The following is a 19,922-nucleotide window of genomic DNA, read 5'->3' on the forward strand; positions in this document are numbered from 1 at the left end:
TTGTTCCTGATTTTAGAGGAAAAACTTTCAGCTTTTCCCCATTAGGTATGATGTTAGCTGTGTGCTTGTCACATATGGTCTTTATTATGTTGATGTATGTTCCCTCTAGAACCACTTTATTGGGAGGGTTTTTTTTTTTTAAATCATAAATGGACGTTGAATTTTGTCAAATGCTTTTTCTGCATCTATTTAGATGATCATACAATTTTTATTCTTCATTTTATTAACGCGGCATTTCACATTGATCGATTTGTGAATGTTGAAGCATCCTTGCATCCCTGGGACAAAATGCCTCCTTTTTGGGAGGGAGGGCAGAATTAGGTAAAAAAAAATAATAATTGAAAAACAAATATACAATTTGGAATGAATTTTAGGAAAATTGTGCCATAAGCAGATTTTCTTTAGGCGACTAAACAAAATTTAAAAAGCAAGCAACAATAAAAGAAAATGTTTCTGGTACAGGACTAGCAGTACAAAAAAATAGCTTATGAGTACCTGGATAGTTTTCTCATCTTGCAGTAGTGAGACTTTTAAATACAGATTGTTAACTGTCCATAGTGTATGCAGAGTTACAATTCCACACTTCAACAACGCTGACAGTTCCTAAAGAAAACTACTTTAAAAAGGCATAACTTAGATGTTCCCTCATTTGACCAACTCCGTATAAATTTAGAGGTGCAGAAGGGTGTAGATATATCCACAGTAAGCCATATACAGCATGTTACTTGATCGGTTTTCTGAAATAAGGTATCAGGACAATGACAGACGATGAGGGAAGAAAACATGGAGAAATGAAGTCCTAATTACTATACCTGAATATCTTTTTTGACAGTAGAGGGAAACCTTTTACAGATAAGTTACAAAGAAAGAGCAAATAATTTTGTACAAGAAATGTACAAGACATTCTGTACAGTGTCTTTACTTTGCTGTCATTTGTACAAATTCTTCATAGTTTACTTGACCATCACCATCAATATCTGCTTCCCTGATTTTGTCATCAACCTCTTCATCTGTTAACTTTTCTCCAAGGTTTGTCATCACATGGTGAAGCCCTGCTGCACTAATATCGCCATTGCCATCCTTATCAAGCACACAGAATGCTTCTGTAATTTCTTGTTCATTGTCTATGTCCTTCATTTTTCTTGCCATCATTGTCTGAAATTCCAGGAAGTCAACTGTACTGTTACCATCAGCATCCACTTCATTAATCATGTGCTGTAACTCTGCTTATGTGGAATTCTACCCACGAGATCTCGTTACAGTTCCCAGTTTCTTTGTTGCTATAGTTCCATCACCATCCTCATCAAATAGTGAAAAAGATTCTTTGAATTCTGTAGTCAGCTTTTCAGTCAGTTGGTCAGCAATGCTGAAAGTGCTACCAGTCTCCGAAATGCAACCACGCAAGCACTTAGCTCACTCATTCCACTCGGATTTGCTCTAAGATGTATTCAGTGATCCTAAATATGACTGGTTTCATATGAAACTTTCTATGGGAATATTCTGTGGAAGTGTATTTGTTTCTTAGAGCTGCTGTGACAAATTACTACAAACAGTAGCTTTAAAACAACAGAAATTTATTCTTTTGCAGTCCCGAAGGCCATAAGTTTGAAGCCAAGTTGTTGGTGGAGTTAGTTCCTTCTGGAAGCTGTAAGAGAGAATCTGTTCTGTGTGTCTCTCCTAGTTTCTGGTGGTGACCAGCAGTTGTTGTTCCTTGGCTTATAGCTGCCTATTGTAATCTCTGCTCTATCTTTACAGGGCCTTTACCTGTGACTCAAATCTCCCTCTGCTTTTCTCTTATAAAGACATCTGTCATTGATTGGCTTTAGGAGCCATCCTATTTAGGATGATCTCATCTCGAGATTCTTAATTATATCTGTAAAGATCCTTTTTCAAAATAAGGTCACACTCACAGATTCTGGGGTGTAAAGAGTGGATCTATCTTTTGAGGGTCCGTAATTCAACCTACTACAGGAAATTAATGAGAAATTATAATAATATTTAATTGTGGTTTGAGTAATCCAGATATTTGAAGGAGTTATCTGATAGATGTTTATCTGTAATTATAGTAGATGTAATAAGTTCTAACAAAATGCTGTGATTCTGTTTCTTACACTTCCATTATACTTATATGTTAATCTGTAACTTAGATTTGGGCAGCTCAACATCCACCAAATGCCTAGTGTTGCCATTTCTGATTTTATTATTCCCCATCACTGCTGTTTTTCACATCTACATCTAATCATTATTGTAGGCAACACAGAAAACATCGTTCTTTGCATAAATTTGTGTTTCTCATACCCTCTGCATAACCATGTTTTCTTCTATCAGTATTGGATAGTTTACATAGTAATATTCAATAAATATTATTCAGTTCAAGTCAGTAAATATTAATTCTCTTCTGGTATGTGGACATTGTTTTGCCATAGAAGGTCTTAGAAATGCACATAATCAGGGAAAATGAATATGCTTCCTTTGTTTATTAAGAAAAATAAACACCCATGAAAAACACATTTATTTAAAATCCATATAGGCTACTTGTGTTTTAATTAATTGTTTATTTGTTTAAACAGTTGATAACTTAGGTGCAGTATACCTCCAAATGTTTTCTAACTCCCCTGATTATGTCTTGTTTGAAGAAGAAATATCTATAGGTAGGTATAACTACTTGAATAAAACTTCAATTTTATTGTAGTCTAAAAAAATACTCTAGATGTAACTAACACACTGTGAAATAAGCAATAGAAGACATTTCTTAGCAGAGCTTGACTTTAAAATTAATCAGGTTCTTTTCTTTATGTCTTATATACTAGAAAGAGAAAGTTTTTCTAAAGCCATGGTAACTGCTGTACTTTTTAACATTTATAATAAAAACATTTCCATCCTGGTTAAATATGGCCATTTTTTAAGTTTGCTAAATTAACACACTTTGAATAACTTAAGTGATATATTTTTGGATAACTTAAGTGATATGTTTTTGGGATGCATTACAACTTACATTGAAACATTTTTTTTATCTTCTTATGATTTTGGTTATTGATGAAGGCTAACTTCCTCTAAAACTTTAGGAATCTCCAAGCCTCCTGTATTTGCAGATCTAGACTTGGAGCTATGTGCCTATTCCAAAATTATTCATTTTTTCTACTTGAGACGTAAGTTGTTTCTATTCTGAAGATATACCCAAATTCCTGCAGAGGCCTTTAATACACAAAAATAAAAAGTGTCCTCTGTTAAAGGGAAGTTCTGTAATATTACCCTCTTGGCCCACTAGGCTAGAGAAACAGAATCTAGCTTGAGCTTTTTATCACAGACAAATTATTATGTTTAAATTCTTGTTGGTATTAACACTGAAATATGAATCTATGATTATATAGAATTCTTTTTTCAGTCTACAATTTTATTAGAAGCTCCTGACTCATAATCTTCTTTAACTATTAAGTTCCTAGATGTCTATTATTAAATGTAAATTATTGTCAATATTGGGGAAAATATCTTGAAAGTCATATTTATGCTTAATAAGGCTTTATAGGCTTACATATGTCAGGATCTTTTTGCTTGAGTGAAATTTTATTTACAGAACTACTTTAAAGGTGTTTGATTTAATGCTGATAAAAAGCTCCGATTAGGCAGTTATATTTCTTATAAGGACATCTGTCATTGGCTTTAGGAGCCATCCTGTTTAGGGAAATCAGTTATGACAAATATAATTCATAAAGTACACTCTTTAAAATGTAGTCAGTTATGACAAATATAATTCATAAAGTACACACACTCTTTAAAATGTAAGAACCATGGCAGTCCATAATAATACTTTTACATGGAATCTAAATGGAATCGTCCATGTAACTCATTCCCAGAATGAGTAGAAAATAAAATTAATAGAAAATGGAATTAAGATGCAGAATGTGGGCAGTTAAATTTCTATATATGTTTTATTATTTGGTATTTCAAAATATAGTTATTTCAGACAATTTTGAAAGAGATACACATTCTTTGCCTGTTTTCTACTTTTTTATTTATCATGCAGCTGTTCATTACATGGAGAATTAAGAGAATATATATACTATGTTTACATATTTAGGATATATGTACTATACTATCCTTTCTTAAGACAAGGGCTCTTCCTCCTACAGGGAGAGGCCTTTAAAAATTGTATAAGAGCATTTTTAGATTGTCAAAATGATGGGTTGGAGGACTGTTGGCATGTAGTAAGTGTAGATTAGGGATTTAAAAATCCTTCACCATTTGGGATAGTCTTGCACAACTAGAGTATTACCCAAAATGCCAATGGCAGCCCTACTGAGAAATGTTTTTACTTTCGCCCTAGGCACTAAAGCCCTCATATAGAAAAAGATATATCTGGGTGGTCTCTAATGCTATCAGAAGTATCCTTAGAAAAGCAAAGGGAAATTGGACACACACAGAATAAGAGAAGGCAATGTGACTGTGGAGGCAGAGATTGGAGTGGTGTAACCACAAGCCGAGGAATGCCAGCAGCCACCAGAAGCTGGAAGAGGCTAGAGCCTCTGAGGGAGCACAACCCTGCCAACACCTTGATTCAACCCAGCGAAACTGATTTAAGACTTTTGGCTTCTAGTCCTATAAGAGAATAAATTTTTGTTGTTTTATGTCACCAACATTGTGATAGATTCATTACAGCAGCTACAGGAAACTAAAACACAGCCACAGAAAAATTAAAAGTTTCTGCCAGCCATTTTTGCTTTTATAAACAGCAGAACAGATCCATCTCACTTCTGCCTTCAGATCTTTTATAAGTGCGTTCATTTGGCTGACGCTCTATCAGATCTGAATTCCTAGCTGCAGAAGAGCCTAAGAAATGCAGACTTATCGCTTTCTATCTAGTCTTTGCTTTTCAGGAAGATACACTAGAATGAAGGCAGACTGAATGTTAAGGGGCAGTCTTATCTACTTATCTGCTACATTATTTATAATTATTACATTATTACAGCATCACAATAAATATCACAGTATCATATTTTTCCTTAGCTATCCAATATAACTTTCTGAGAGAGTGGGTTTCACAGAGAGGCAGTAAGCAGACTGGGGCAAAAAATGAATAATAGAAAGTATTTCTATACCAATCCAAAGTCTTTTGTCTCTAAGGATTTGTTTTCCCCAAAACCAGTCATAGTACAGCTGTGCTGCTGCCCTTCAGCTCCCTGATTTTTCTTTGCCACTTGCTTCCTAGTACCTTTCTTTCAGGCACATTTTAATGTCTCTAGTTCTTGGACTGTAGTAATATGCTTTCTTAATTTAAGCACATATACAAACATCCTGAGGATGTTAGCATGGATTTCCCTTTTTTCTACTACTTCATTTGCCTGTCTCTACGCTTGGGTCTCAGCTTAGGCATCTACTACTACTAGGAGTGGTAGCATGAGATCTTTAGAAGATTCTTTGGCAGCCTCAAAATTTCTGAGCAATGTTTCTCAAGAACTTTTGTTTATATAATTTCTTCTAAGAAATAAAACAACTCTCTTAGTCTATTCTACATAGCATATAATATAATTAATATAATATATAATAGATATAAAATATAATAGTCTGAGTTCACTCAGCTTTCCAAGAATTTGAGAGTCCAAGCACCCAAGGCATTCAGTGGTTGTGTTGTTTTCAAAGATTTTTTAAACAGTGATTATCCATTTTTAAAATCATGCCATGGTAATGAATAAGGAACAGCTAAAACATAGTGCATGGTAATGATGTGGTTTGCAGGGTGTTCAAATTGTTTGATAATGTGACAGAATCACAATCCATGTGATTACAGACTGGCGGAACAGAGATTACGATAATCACAGAGATCTCCCAGGACTATGGTTGATAATGCACATGTGATCATTCTTGTTCATTTGTGTTTTGTGAGTAACAACTTTTAAATGATAATGTGCACTGTGCATTATATTTTCCGTTCCTTATTCCATTTAATGGAAAGAAGACCCCAGAGAATGCATCCAGAAGATACTGGAACTGTGTTGAACTTTTTATTTTTTAATCATTATGCTCTTTTGAAGTTTGGATATATAAATTCCAAACCCAGTAGTTTCATTTCTGGGAATTTATCCTACAGATGTATATACATACTTTTGAAATTATTATAAACAAAGTCAATCATTGGAGCATTGTTTGTTATAGTAAAACAGTAGAAATAACTAAATGTTCATTAATAGAGAATAGGTTAAAAGATTCTGGTACAACAGTATAATGGACTAGTATGAAATTTTAAACAAAAGAATTAAAAGCTTTCTCTGGACTAATTTAGAAAGATTTCCTTGGTATACTGTTGAGTAGTGCACTTGGGAGTGTGGGATGGATATTCAAATTTGCTTCTACACACATGTTCATATATTTGAAATTCTGAAAGGATACACAAGAAAGTACAAATATTAGTTACTTCTATATACATATGAGTTTATGTGTATGGAGATGTGTGGGTTAATGGGGTTAGGAGTATAAAGGAAACTTTTTAATGAATATCTTGAGATATTCATGTCAATGTATTTATTTATTACCTGTTCAAAAAATTAAAAATAAGATATTTAAACATCAGAAATATCATTAATGCAGAACAGATCAAAAGATGAATTTCAAGGATTCCAATGGTTTCCGATACAGATTTCCCTCACTTTTCAAAAGCAGAGTATTGCTATGAAATATTTTGTGAACCGAAATGGTGTAAAGCAAAGAAGTAGTTACCTTAGGACACATTTTTCTGCTAACAGAGGCACAAAATAAATCAAGATAAAAAATATAATGTTCACAGACACACTTCAGAGCTATGGCAGCTTGATGCTAAAATGCTGGGTCTAGTTCCTGTGGAAGGAGCTTGGCAGTGCCACTCTCTCTGCTTGGGTTACGAGCTGCTTCTATAATAGCTCGCTGCAAAACAGACGCTGAATGCTATTTTTGTTTTTCACCTTTTTTTGTAAAAGTGAAAATCCTTTTCAGATTTCTTTTGGTTAGCAAAAACAGATACTAATGTAGATCTTCTGTAAAAGTGGTATGATATAGAACGGACTTTCGAAAACGGGGAATACCTGTTTCTGTTGAGGATGATTTTCTAAAAGTGCTAATTTCATAAAGCCCTCTCCAGTTAGGCATATTTCCCTCTATCCTATCTCTCAATCTCCAAGCTTTTCTTTCTGTTCTGTTTCTACCCTAGAGTGCATCTTTCATGAACTCTGGCTTTCTTGATTGCTAGCTACTGTCTCTGCTGCCAAAAAATTAGAAACAGCAAGAGGATGTGCAGCCTTTTCATTTGTCTGCTTTGTTTAATATTTTTCTCTTGCCAATAAAATTAGATACTTCAAAAGTACAAAACAGAACTGAAAACCAAATGCATACATTTGTGAAGTGTTTCTATGATGCTTAATAGGGATTACCTACAGTGATCTTTTAATTATCATTATGTCAATTAGGAAATTGGCAAAACTAAACATACAGAGAATGTAATACTATTAAGAAAAGGAAGGAAATAATGACCACAAAGTCAGGATAGAGGCTTTCTCTGGGAAGGAGAAAGGCTATTATGATCAAGAAGGAGCAGGTAGGTGGTTTTGGGGATTCTGGATGTTCTATTTCTTGCCCCAGGTGGTAGCTACATAAGTTTTTATTTCATAATAATTTACTTCATAATAATATGGGTTATGTTTTATAATTTAAAAACTTGGTTAAAAGAAGGAAAACAATTATGAGAAGAACAAGAGAAAAGCTAATTATTTTTTTTCTATGCCTGTCTTGTTTATAAGAATAGGCATGTTATCATTTAAAGGATATCAAATGAGGAGTTATCTGTGCAATGCAATATATTTTTGTTTAGTCATAGTCAGTAAATAACTGGAAGATATAACTTCTGGTTTTATAGTCAAATTATTTCATGGTCATTTTCTAAGAACAAGCAAGGATCTTTAGTATGAATTCTGTATTTAGAAGTATCATTTGTAGACCAGTAAGGAAAAATGACTAGAGATCTCTGAGGCATTTAATTCTTAGGTTTGATTCTGTATTGTGAGAATTTGTATGTGGTTTTGTTTTAGATAACGAATATTGCAATTACTAGATTTCCATTTTTCTAATGTTAATATAGGCTCAAATTAACTAATTACTTTTTTTTTTACTCAATTAGGCTTTTTGGGTCTTGATTAATGCTTTCTAGGGAGTATTCAGTGATTATTTTCAGAACTGTTACATGGAGTAACAACACCTTTTGTTTTATTCCATCTGTATATAAAGCTAAAATATAACATCTGTACAGCAAAGAGGCAATTAAGGCCTAGTACAATTATACCAAAAATATTTTGAGAACATATTCAATGATGTTTTCTTTATACTTTAATGGATTTTTTAAAAATGTAGTGTAGTCTGCAGATTAATCTTTATCTTATGTTTTCTTATATTTTAATTCTTAATCTGTTTAAAGTGCTATTTTTACACTCATTATAACTTTATTTCAATGAAATGTAATTAACTGTTAGTTTTAATTCTTTAATAAAAAAACATAGTGTTGAAATTCAGTCTTTTCTAATCACAAAATGCCTATTTTAAAGAAATTAAAATTATAAATCTTAAAAAGCCAGAAGCTAAGCAAGATAGGCATTGAATACCTTTCCTGTTTTCTGTTCAAAGCTTTTTTGTTTGTTTAATTCAGATTGTTTCTCCTTCTCTCTCCCTTCTCTCTCCCTTAGTTTTCTAGTATTCCTTTTATAAATGAGCCATAAAATGCCTGGACTCAGCGGAGTATGGATTATTATTATTTGTTGTGTTTGTTTCTTACAAGCTAAGTCTCTTTACAATAACTGAGGCAAGTTAAATTTAAAATAGTCTTAAATAATCTGTATTAAATAACAACTTGGAGAAAAAACAGAAATCTGCCTCCTCTTAATTTGTTTTTAGGACATTAAACATAAACATTAATCTGATTATGATTACTGTAATATTGCCATTCTAAACACATTAATTAAAATAAATCAATATTGTTTATTCCTTATAAAAATATTTGTTCAAAACATTGAGCTGAGTAGTATATTGTTACAGAAATGATATTTAGTGTGAATTATTTTGCTAAGGAATTCATTTAACTGATCTCATTAACTATTTTAATTTTAAATGTTTTTCTCTGCTTTTATGAAAAGTACATTGCTTAAAAAAATTTTTTTTAAAAGACCTAATCCCTACTTTGCTTTTTCATACAGCGTGGTAAAAGATTTGGGAGCCAACATAACCACTAGTGTGTTATATTTAAAATTTCCTTTGTTGCTTGCTTGCTGCATGCAACAATGTTGTTCTTTCTTTGACACAGACCCAGACAAAGCCTGGTATAGCAAGGAAGCAGACAGCACGCCTCCAGAAGTAGCCCTTGCCTGGCTCCAGGATTTGTAAACAGAAACATCCTAGGCTCCATTGAGGCAGACAGCGGTTCCCTGTCTGTTCTGCATTCAGGAAGCGCTTGCTTTTACAATCCAAGCCATTGCAGGCATACATAGCAGTGTTTACATTTGGCTGAGTATTGAACTGAAAAAGCTAATAGAGAGGAAGGAAGAATAGGATTTATTAGCGCTAGGGGAACAAGACAATTTCAGGTATAGCATATATATAAAAAAGAGGGAAAAAAGATAAAAAACATGTTTGAAGCTTTTTTATTGCACACATATGTAAATATACATATTGAATATTTTTCCTGGCAGTTTTTCAAGGGTCTCATATTTTTAGACCTTGTGACAAAGTTTTCCATTTGAAATATTTAACCATCAGCATAGTTTTTTTTTAACATGTTTAAAAACCTAATACTTTTTTCATCTTCCCTGTTATATGAATTAATAATTTCTAGTTCAGATTTTGAGTTAATGAACATTTTTTTTGTAAAAGATATGTTGTATTTTTCTTTGTAAATTTGAGAATAAAATCAAAGAAAATGCTGAGCTTTCATAAAACATTAGAAGATTCATACAGAATTTTAGATTAGAAGGACCTTAAAAGTCACCCAGTATAACTTACACTTCTTGAAGAAGAGTTTAACATATTTTAATAGCAAAGTTACAGGAACAGCACAGAAAACAGACATAAAAATATGTACTTGTTCGTAGGAAAACTCAGAAAAGTATAATGAATGGATGGAATCTACTGTAAACAAAAATACTACAACTGTCACAGAGAGATAGCAGACAAAGGTTGAAATGGAAAAATTGGAACTCAGACGCAATAACTTAAAAACACTAATAGGCCCTGAGAGTATCACTAATTAGTATTTAAAATTATGTCTCCAATCATGTAGAAAAAAATTTTGGTACTATATGTTTAGTTTAAGAAGGCAGAAAAATGTATACTATGTTTTAAAGAGCCTTTTATACAAAATAGTTCAAATTAAAAAAACATTTCATCGTAGATACTCATTGACCTCTTTTTTGATTTTTTTTTGGCTCTGCTGTACTATTACTCAAGGCTATTTTGCCTTTTATTCCAGGTAAAACCAGCACTTATGTTCTTATGAAACATGTTTAAATCACACCCCCTACACCTTTGTTTATGGCTTAACTACCATTTTTAAGACTGGATATAGCTCTTCTCATCTTCTCAGCTATTTCAAGTTTCCTCTTGGTAGTAGAAGAGCATAGCTGTTGCAAAATTTATTGAATTCCACTGCAGAATAACTGGCTTTTTATTTAAATTGCTACCCCTCCTTTTTATGGGTGCCATCCATAAAGAGTTTGATCTCATTTATTTTAAGGATAGTGCCATGTTTGTTCATTTCACTGAATAAAATATGGATCTTTTGCAGAAGAAAACTGCCTGATTTTATATTTCTGATGCTAGTCATTGTTTTGTAATTGGAGATGTCGTTAAGAATGCTGTCTACATACAGATAATGCTGAACAGGCTGCTATTTGAACAGACATGCACATGTGAGGAACATTCTTTGATTTACAATTGCATTTACTCTTTACACAATCTACTGTTTGCAGTATTCTTGTTAGCTTCAGGATCAGCCCCAAGCTTCTGCACAGAAACGGACCTTTTGGTTTCATATCAGGCTGCTCTATCTACCTCAGTGGTTTTTCAGGCACCCATGACTATGCAAAAAACAGAAACTGTATTTAGGAACATCTTTTAAATGATTTTGTCTTCCTCTCCTTATTTACTTCAGTAGTTCACTCTAAATAAATCATTCGATTATCCTATGTTGATGATTCTTCTAAGATATAGATAGCCCAGTGTAATCGATTTATTATGTGCCTGTTTTAGTAATCTTTTAATATTTGGAAGTAAGGAGAAAACAGAAGATAAAGGCTTATATTTGGAGTAAACCTCTTGGCCATTTAATATAAACTAGGATTCAAAGGTGACAATGTGAAATTGCTATGAAATTGTAAAAGATGCCTGTGGTATGTTTATATTTTGTAGGTTGAAAACTATCATTTTATTATGCAGTTTATTTGGCATAGAACTTAAGGAGAATTTTTGTTTCTACATAAATCAGATACTAGCATTTCTAAACTCAGTCTTTCAGTGAAGCCGGGACACCAAAAGTAGGATATTAGAGGATAATTCCTCAATAATAACAAAGCAGGAACATTCTTTAACCCAGCTAATAAAGAGGACAGCTCATACATGAAAACTGGTACCACTTTGTAAACTCCTATAGAGCAAAAAGTGAGTTCTTTTAAAATGATGGTGGTTGGGTTTGCTTCTTAAAATAAAAATAATGCTTATTTATTGTAGAAAATTTAGAAAGTACACATATGAAAGTTGTTCAAAATCTTTAACATTTCAGTGTATATTTTTCTAGTCTTTTCTGTGCCTAAGTCTTTTATAGTCAAACATATGATGTAAAACATGTAGTTCAACATGAAATGCCATCTAACCCAAGTCAAGAAAGAGAACATCCCAGATCACCCATGTTGTCTCTTCCTAATTACAACTCATATTTCCTCCTTAATGATAGCTATTATTCTGACTCTTGTGATAATGATTTCCTTGCTTTTCTTTATAGTTTATCTTCTGATATAAGCCCGAGTTTAATATATTTTAATTTTTTCAGTTTTTGAACTTTATATAAATTAAATCATAGCATCTTCTTTTGTGTGTTGTTGTGTTCACACAACATGATGTTTTTTACAATTTGTATTGTGAGTGAAGCTGTAGTTCTGGCATCTTGTTTGTTTTTAAAAAAAGTACTGAATGCAAGTCACTTCTATTGTTGTACAGTGTCCCATTGCATGGATGTACCACGGTTTACTTTTCTATTCTCTTGTTGGTAGACATTTGGGTTGTTTCTAATTTTTGTTTACTATGAATAATTCAGCTATGAACATTTTTGAATGTGTGTCCTGGTACACATGTGCATGAATTTCTCCAAAGTATAATATGTATACCTAGGAGTAGAATTACTTAGTCATTGGGTATATATATCTTTAACTTTAGTAGATAAAGTTAAAATGTTTCCAGAAAAGTTATAGCAATTTGAACTAATCCAGAAATATATGAATGTTGGCTTTGCTAACACTTTTGCTTATAATATTTGTTCATGGAGTTTTAAAAAGGAGATTAAAATATAAGGCATCAAAAACAAGTAATTGGGCAGGTGATAATGAAGGTCAAGTGTTTTAAAGTCTTTCTACTGCCCAGAAAACGGGCAGACAAGGGCAAATAACCTAAATAAGATAGTAGGTATAAACACAAAGATGTTACTAATCATATTAAATGTAAATGGATTAAACACTCCAGTTAAAAGACAAAGTTTGGATTGAATTAAAAACACTCTAGCATCCACATGCAAATGAAGTTGGTCTTCTACTTTGCACCATATACACAAATTAACTAAAGTGGATCAATAACCTAAATGTAAAAGTAAAACCATGGAAATTTTAGAAGAAAACATAAAGGTACATCTTAATGACCTTGGATTTAGCAATGAAGTGTTACATATGACACCAAAAGCACAAGCAACAAAAAGAAAAAATAAATAATAAAATAAATTAGACTTTACCAAAATTAAGAACTTTTATGCTTCAAAGGATATAACAAAATGAAAAGATAACCTACATACTACAACATGGATGAACCTTGAAACCATAATGCTAAATGAAATCAGCCAGACACAAAAGAACAGAATTTGCATGATTCCACTTATATGAAATATCAAGAATAGGCAAATGCATAGAGACAGAAAATAGATTAGAGGTTACTAGCAGCTGCAAGAAGGGGAGAATAAGAGGTTAATGCTTAATGGTTATGGAGTTTTCTCTTTGGGGTAATAAAACAGTTTTGAAAACAGTGATAATGATTGTATAACATTGTAAGTATAATTAATGCCACTGAGTTGTACAATTACGAATGGTTAAAAAGGCAAACTTTATGTTACATATATTCCACTATAATTTTAGTAACAAAATAATAATAATTAATAATGTAATATACTAAAATCCATTGAATTGTACACTTTAAATGGGTGAATTTTATAGTTATGAGAATTATATCTCAAAGCCATTTTTTATAAAAATAAAAAACACTAATAGTACTACTATAGTGTAGGTCGTTTACATGAGATACATCTAAAACATAAGGATACAGAAAAGTAAACAGTAAATTTGTGGGAAAAATACACAAATACTAGCTATGTTAGTCACAGATCAAATGGCCTTTTGGGCAGTAAACATTACCAAAGACAAAGAGAGTCACTTCATAATGATAGATATTCGATTTAATAGAAAAATATAACAATTTAAAATTTGTATGTAGCTAATAATATAGCCTTACAATATATGAACCAAAAATGGATACAACTAAACGAACACAAGTTTTTAGCTATAATGGAAGATTTTGGCTCTTTCTGATAATTGATAAGCAGTCAAAAATTTAATAATCAGAAGATTTGAACTACTCAGTGAATAGATAGAAACAGACTTACCAGTTTATTATAAGGACAATGATGTATAAGTAACAAATTAGAGTATTGATTCTTAATGATATGAGACAGTGCTAATTGAAAAGAAGCAGAACAAAGTTGGATGTAGTAATTCCAGTCTTGTTTAAAGTGCTTTATATGCAGATTGGAAAAACTTTATCTTTGGCTTTATCAGTTTGACTAGGATGTACATTAGTAAGATTTTCTTTGCAGTTATCCTTGCAGTTTGCAGTTTGTAGACCGAGGTCTTTCACCAGTTTTGGAAAAGTTTTGTGTGTTACCTCTTCCAATATTTCTTCTGCACCATTTTCTCTCTCCTACTGTCATTCCAAATACATATATATTTGGCCATTTGATATTGTCTCAGAGATATTGGATTCTTTGTTCTTTTTTCCTCTGTTTTTTTCTTTGTGATATAGTTTGGATAATTTCTGTTGCTATGTATTCAAGTTCACTTATTCTTTTGTCAGTCATGCTCTTTCTAATGATAATCACATCAAAAGAATTCTTCAGGTTCACTACTATACATTTATTTTCTAACTTTTCTATTTGACTTTTTTCTAATAATATCTCTATCTCATCTGACATTTCCCATTCATTCGCTCATGTGTCTACTTTTTTCACTATATTCTTTAGCATATTTATCATAGTTATTTTAAAGTCTCTACCTGGTATTTTCATCATCTGCAGTGTTTCTGTTGACTACTTCCTGACATGACATTGAACCATATTTTCTTCATGTGTCTTTTAATTTCTGGTTGAATAATGAACATTGGTGGCAAAAGAAAAGTAGAGTGTAAAATAAATAATACTTATGTTCAGAAAAGGAAACATTCTATTTTGTCAAGCCCCTGGAATTGAGGTCTAAGTGAATATAGTCAGTAGCTGAGCTGTATCTGGGCTTTGCTGTTGTCTAAGTTTGCTTCAGTTCACTATAGGATTCAAATGATTTGAGGGCAGGATGAACCTTCACTTTAGTAGGGTTTAGAATATCAGTGTTTGTGAAATTTCTCTTAGTTTTTCTTCTTTGCTTTCAGCCTTTGGTACCCTGTATACCATGACACTTAGGAAAGAGCTCTCTCAACTTTTTTGCCCCATGCCCAGCCACTGATGGACACTGTCTTGTAATCATTGAGGTTCTGGAGTGCCCAGAATGTTTGTCTCAGCTTTCTTACCCTATCCTCAGACTTCAGCAGGTCCTATGTACCTAGATCTCAGAGGGTTCTCTTTAGTTCTCTTGTCCTGCCTCTATTCATACTTGTGAGTACTTGGTGAAGGCCTGTATAAATGAGTTGGTAGGTGACTGTAAACTTTCTTTGTGTCTGTAGCCCCTAGGTATTCTCAGCTATCATGCTATTCAGTACTCAGCCTTTAATTTTTTAAAGGTAAATGTGAGTAGTAGGAAGCCTTCCTACTCAAATCTGTGTTGGTGTTCTCTTCCCTTCACTGCATCACCAAGAGTTAGGTTTCTTTTCTCTTAGAAGGGATTTGTTACATTTTAGTTTTTAATTCTTTAGGTATTTGTGGAGTTAGCTTTTAATGAGCTTTAATGGAAAGGCTAGGATTTTGTAGGTTTTCGGGCTTGTTAGGGTGTCTTGGCACGTTATTAACGTAGAAGCAAAATTTTCTTGCATTGTTTTACACCCTAAGTAGAATTGGAAATCACCTTTTTCACATTTTAACACTTCTAATGTGATATTTCATCTTATCTAAAAAACCATCAATTGAAAGTCTTAACCTTGATTTTCTTACCACTAAGAAAGGAAAACACTACGAAATAATGCTAAAATGCTATCAATTGTATGATGCTTCCCACTTTAAGAGATTTTAGATGTGATCAATGTGTATATTAAAATTGATTAAATATGGTACTCCTAACTTGCACAGAATGTCCACTCAACAACCTCCCCTCAGTGTGTCTGTCAGCAGACCTTTTGAGGAAGTTGAGTTCTATTGTTTTGAAACCTCTCCATTAGTCAGCAAAATGTTGATGGTTGCTAAAGTATAGTATTGGGTATTTGGAGGTTCTTTGTACTCTCTCTACTTTTGCGTACAGTCATATACCACATACCCAACACTATAATAAAATATCATAGACCAAATGACTTTACAGAAATTTATTTCTCACAGTCTCAGAGGCGAGTCTGAGATTAGGGTGCCAGCATGGTTGGATTCTGTTGGAGACTCTCTTCCTGGCTTGCAGATGGCTGCCTGCTCAATGTTTATTCACATGGGAATGAGAGAGAGAGAGAGAGAGGGAGAGAGAGAGAGAGAGACCGCACGCGAGCATGCGAGCATGTACCTCTCTTTTCTTACAAAGGTACTAATCCCATCATAAGGTCCCTGCTCGTAGTCTTATCTAAACCTAATTATCTCTCAAAGAACCTTTCTCCAAAAATCATCACAATTGTGTTAAAGTTTCAGTATATGTATTTTGAGGGAATATAGTTAAGTCCTTAACACACACTACAGTTGAGCCTTGAACAGCTTTAAACTGCATAGGTCCATTTATACAGATTTTTTTCAATAAATGTGCAGTTGTTATCTAACAAGGGCCCACTGCCAACGCTCATAGGAGCCAATATTATGGCACCGGCTTTTGAGTAAAGAAAAAGCTTTTACTGCTAAGTTGACTGGCAAGGAGGCAGGAGACAAGGCTCAAATCTGTCTCTTCATCCAGAGTTTAGGGGGAGTTTTAAGAGGTTAGAGGGATGAAGCTGGTATGCGAAAGTGCTGATGGGGCAGGTTTTGACTGGAGAGCTTTGGAACTTGGCCATTAATGATAAATTCTGGTAAGGGGCTTCAGCACCAGATCTTCCTGGACAGCGGACCCTTTGCTTCTGAAAGGGTTCCAGTGTTCAAGTTCAGATCATGTTCTGGTCCTTTGGTTGGAGGTGACGGGTGGCGCACAGAGTGAGACTTTGGTGCAACTGGATATCAGAGCTCTCTCTCTCACATGCTTCGGCTGCATGACTTGTAGTTTTGGTCTGTTGTCTCTGTAAAGCAACACAGTATCTTGTTAGAAACAGGATAGGACCAATTTGAGCTGGTTCAGTAGTTACACAGGTAACGCTCCATATCCCCGGGTTTTATATCCGAGGATTCAACCAACCACAGATCAAAAATATTTTTAATCTGCAGATGGGCCTGACTATATGCATTATTCTCTACATTATTTTATATATGGGACTTGAGCATCCAAGGATTTTTGTATCCACAGGGAGTCTTGGAACCAGTCTCTCACAGATACTGAGGGAAGACTTAAGTTTTGGGGGAGTCAAAAGTCATATGCAAGTTTTTGACTGTGTGAGGGGATTGGCACCCTTAACCCCCATTTTATCAAAGGTTAGCTGTAATGAAGATAATAATAAGAGAAATTGTATGTTGGAGGAGAGGGTATTTGAGAATACTCAGAACTTTTGATGTAGTTTTTCTGTAAACCTAAAACAGCTGTAAATAATACAGTCTATTAAAAATAATAAAAGCAAGACTAGTATAAAGATTGTGAATTTCAATTTCAGAGAGATTTAAAAATAGGTGAACTCTCTTTGATATTTACTGCTCAGTAGAATGCTAAATATGACAAGAACAAGCCATCATTATGGAACCCCTTTTGGTCATTCTTTTCCTTTTGCCTTCTTTGAACCTATCTGTTTTACTTTAAATGCCACTTTTTTCCACCATCTTGCTTTTCCTTTTGTCCTCCTCTTTTTAATCTACCACCTTGTCTCTCTTTTGACCCTAGTGGATCATAAAATAAAGTGTGAGCATTATTTGCTGAGTTTTAAAACAAAATACTGTTCTTTTTGTTTTTACTTTGAGAATTATCAAGTTAAACATTTATTTTCTTCCTTGAAAATAGAAAAAAGATTTTTTGACTTGCGTGTATAAAAAAAGCAATGCCTTTACAAGTAATTTACTTTCTGCTGTGGAACTTCTGATATCACATTTAATATCACATTTTATTTGATCTGATTGAATGACAACTTGCATAATAATGAATCTAGAATGGTTCTGATTGTCTTTAAATCATAGTTGAAACTTTAGAGTTACCTAAGAAAAACAAAGTATCTGACGGTAATAATCTGATAGTAAAGGGAAGAAGATCAATAAGCACATATAATATTTTGTATCTTATTATAGTAAATAATCCATAAATTAGTATTTAGTTTGCATATGTATATCTGGTTTTTTTTTGTATGTTGAACATCAAGTTTCTCTTTTGAGTTGGGCAAATTCTAAAATCAGGTTTTTTTTTTAATTGAGGAAAATTTATATAACAGAATTAACCATGTTAAAGTGTGCCATTCAGTATATTCACGATGTTGTGCAATCATCACCTCTATCTAGTTCCAAAATATTTTCATCAACCCAAATGGAGACTCTGTACCCAATGAGCAGTCACTAGACATTTCCCCCCACTCCAGCCTCTGGAAACTAATCTGCTTTTTGTCTCTTTGGATTTGTCTGTTCTATATATTTCATATAAATGGAATCATAGAACACGTGACCTTTTGTATATCTAATGTATGGATAAACTACACTTTATTCATTTGTCAGTTGATGAACATTTTTGTTGTTGCCACTTTTGGCTATTATGATTAGTGATGCCATGAACATTGCTGTAGAAGTTTTTGTTTGAACACATTTTTTTCACTGTATGCCTAGGAGTGGAATTGCTGGATCTTATGGTAATTCTATGTTTAACTTTTTGAGTAACTTCCAAACTGTTTACTATTGCAGCTGTATTACCAAACTTTGCATGAATACTTCCAGTAAAAAAGAGTTCTAATTTCTCCACATCCTTGCCAACACTTTTTATTTTCTGCTGTGTGTGTGCATGTGTGTGTGTGTGTGTGTGTTTAAATTATAGCCATCCTAGTGTAAGATAATATGTGATGGTAAAATGAGTTTTTATATGTAGCTTTCTTCCTATAACTTATTCTGTTAAAAGTAAGTACATTTATCAATATGTTAAAGTCTATAAAATTCCATTAAGTGTCCTTCAGATTAAAAGAGTACTACAGTGGTTCAACTTCTATAGAAATATTGTTTTGACATTTTAATATTCATATGCTTAACTTGAATGAGATACATTCATTTAGAACAGGAATGCCTGTCTGAGAAACTTGGCTGTAGAGGCTTCTAGTTTGATACAACACATAAATATAATGTCCAAAATGAAACATTTAAAATACAATATGCTTGATTTTGATTGAGTTTAAAGAATGATTAAATAAGGATATTAGCAGTCATCAACCCAGCCTCTAGTCATTATTACCAAATACTGCATGATTACCGCCAGTAAAATAAAAAATAAACAGGGTAACTCATTCCAATTTAGACAGCACCTTTTATAAGCCATAAGTTTTTCTGTATGCTGAGCTAAAAACTGCTGTTCTTGAACACACACTAATTGGATCTTGTTATTCTCTCTAGCTACAAGTCTTTTTCCACATGAAGACAGCTATCATATGCTCTCAAGTTTTCTCTTTTTCCATATCAGACACTTTCAGTTTTTTCTACTCATTACACTTCAGGGTTCTCATACCTTAGTGTCTTCCGGATATACTGCAGTTTGTGTACATCCATCCTAAAATGTGTTTCTCTAGACATAATCTGATCCATAGAATGGAACTAACACATAAAATGGTTTACATGCTCATTATAGCCCTATGATTTAGATATGTGTGTTCCTCTTCTGCAAGTGATAAACTTAGGCTCAGAGAGGTAAAGAAATTTTCTGAAGACCACATATAAGTGGAAGAACTGAGTTTTAAGTCCAGTTCAGATTTGACTAAGTACTTAGACTCCCATCTGAGCCTCACAGAAGATTTGTGAGGTAGAGAGTATTATTTTACAGTGAGAGAAGTAAAGACTAGAAAAGTCATAGAACCTGCTAAAGGCCACTGCGAGAGTGGTGTAGAGGCAAGATTTAAAACCAAAATTGATTCTAAAGATCGTTCTCTTAAATATTATACTATTCTGTCTATGCTATTCTATGATA

General features: G+C 33.2%; 1 protein-coding gene and 1 pseudogene across 1 annotated transcript in view; one reads left to right on the plus strand and one right to left on the minus strand.

Moving 5' to 3' along the window:
* The window catches only part of BMPR2 (bone morphogenetic protein receptor type 2), a 145,392-nt gene that overhangs the window by 86,361 nt on the left and 39,109 nt on the right, over positions 1–19,922 (plus strand). The gene's annotated exons all lie outside the window — the stretch shown is intronic.
* LOC120587428 (neo-calmodulin-like) lies at positions 822–19,507 on the minus strand (annotated as a pseudogene).

Source organism: Pteropus medius, unplaced genomic scaffold (genome assembly GCF_902729225.1).
Source record: "Pteropus medius unplaced genomic scaffold, Ma_sr-lr_union100, whole genome shotgun sequence".
Taxonomy (NCBI): Eukaryota; Metazoa; Chordata; class Mammalia; order Chiroptera; family Pteropodidae; genus Pteropus; species Pteropus medius.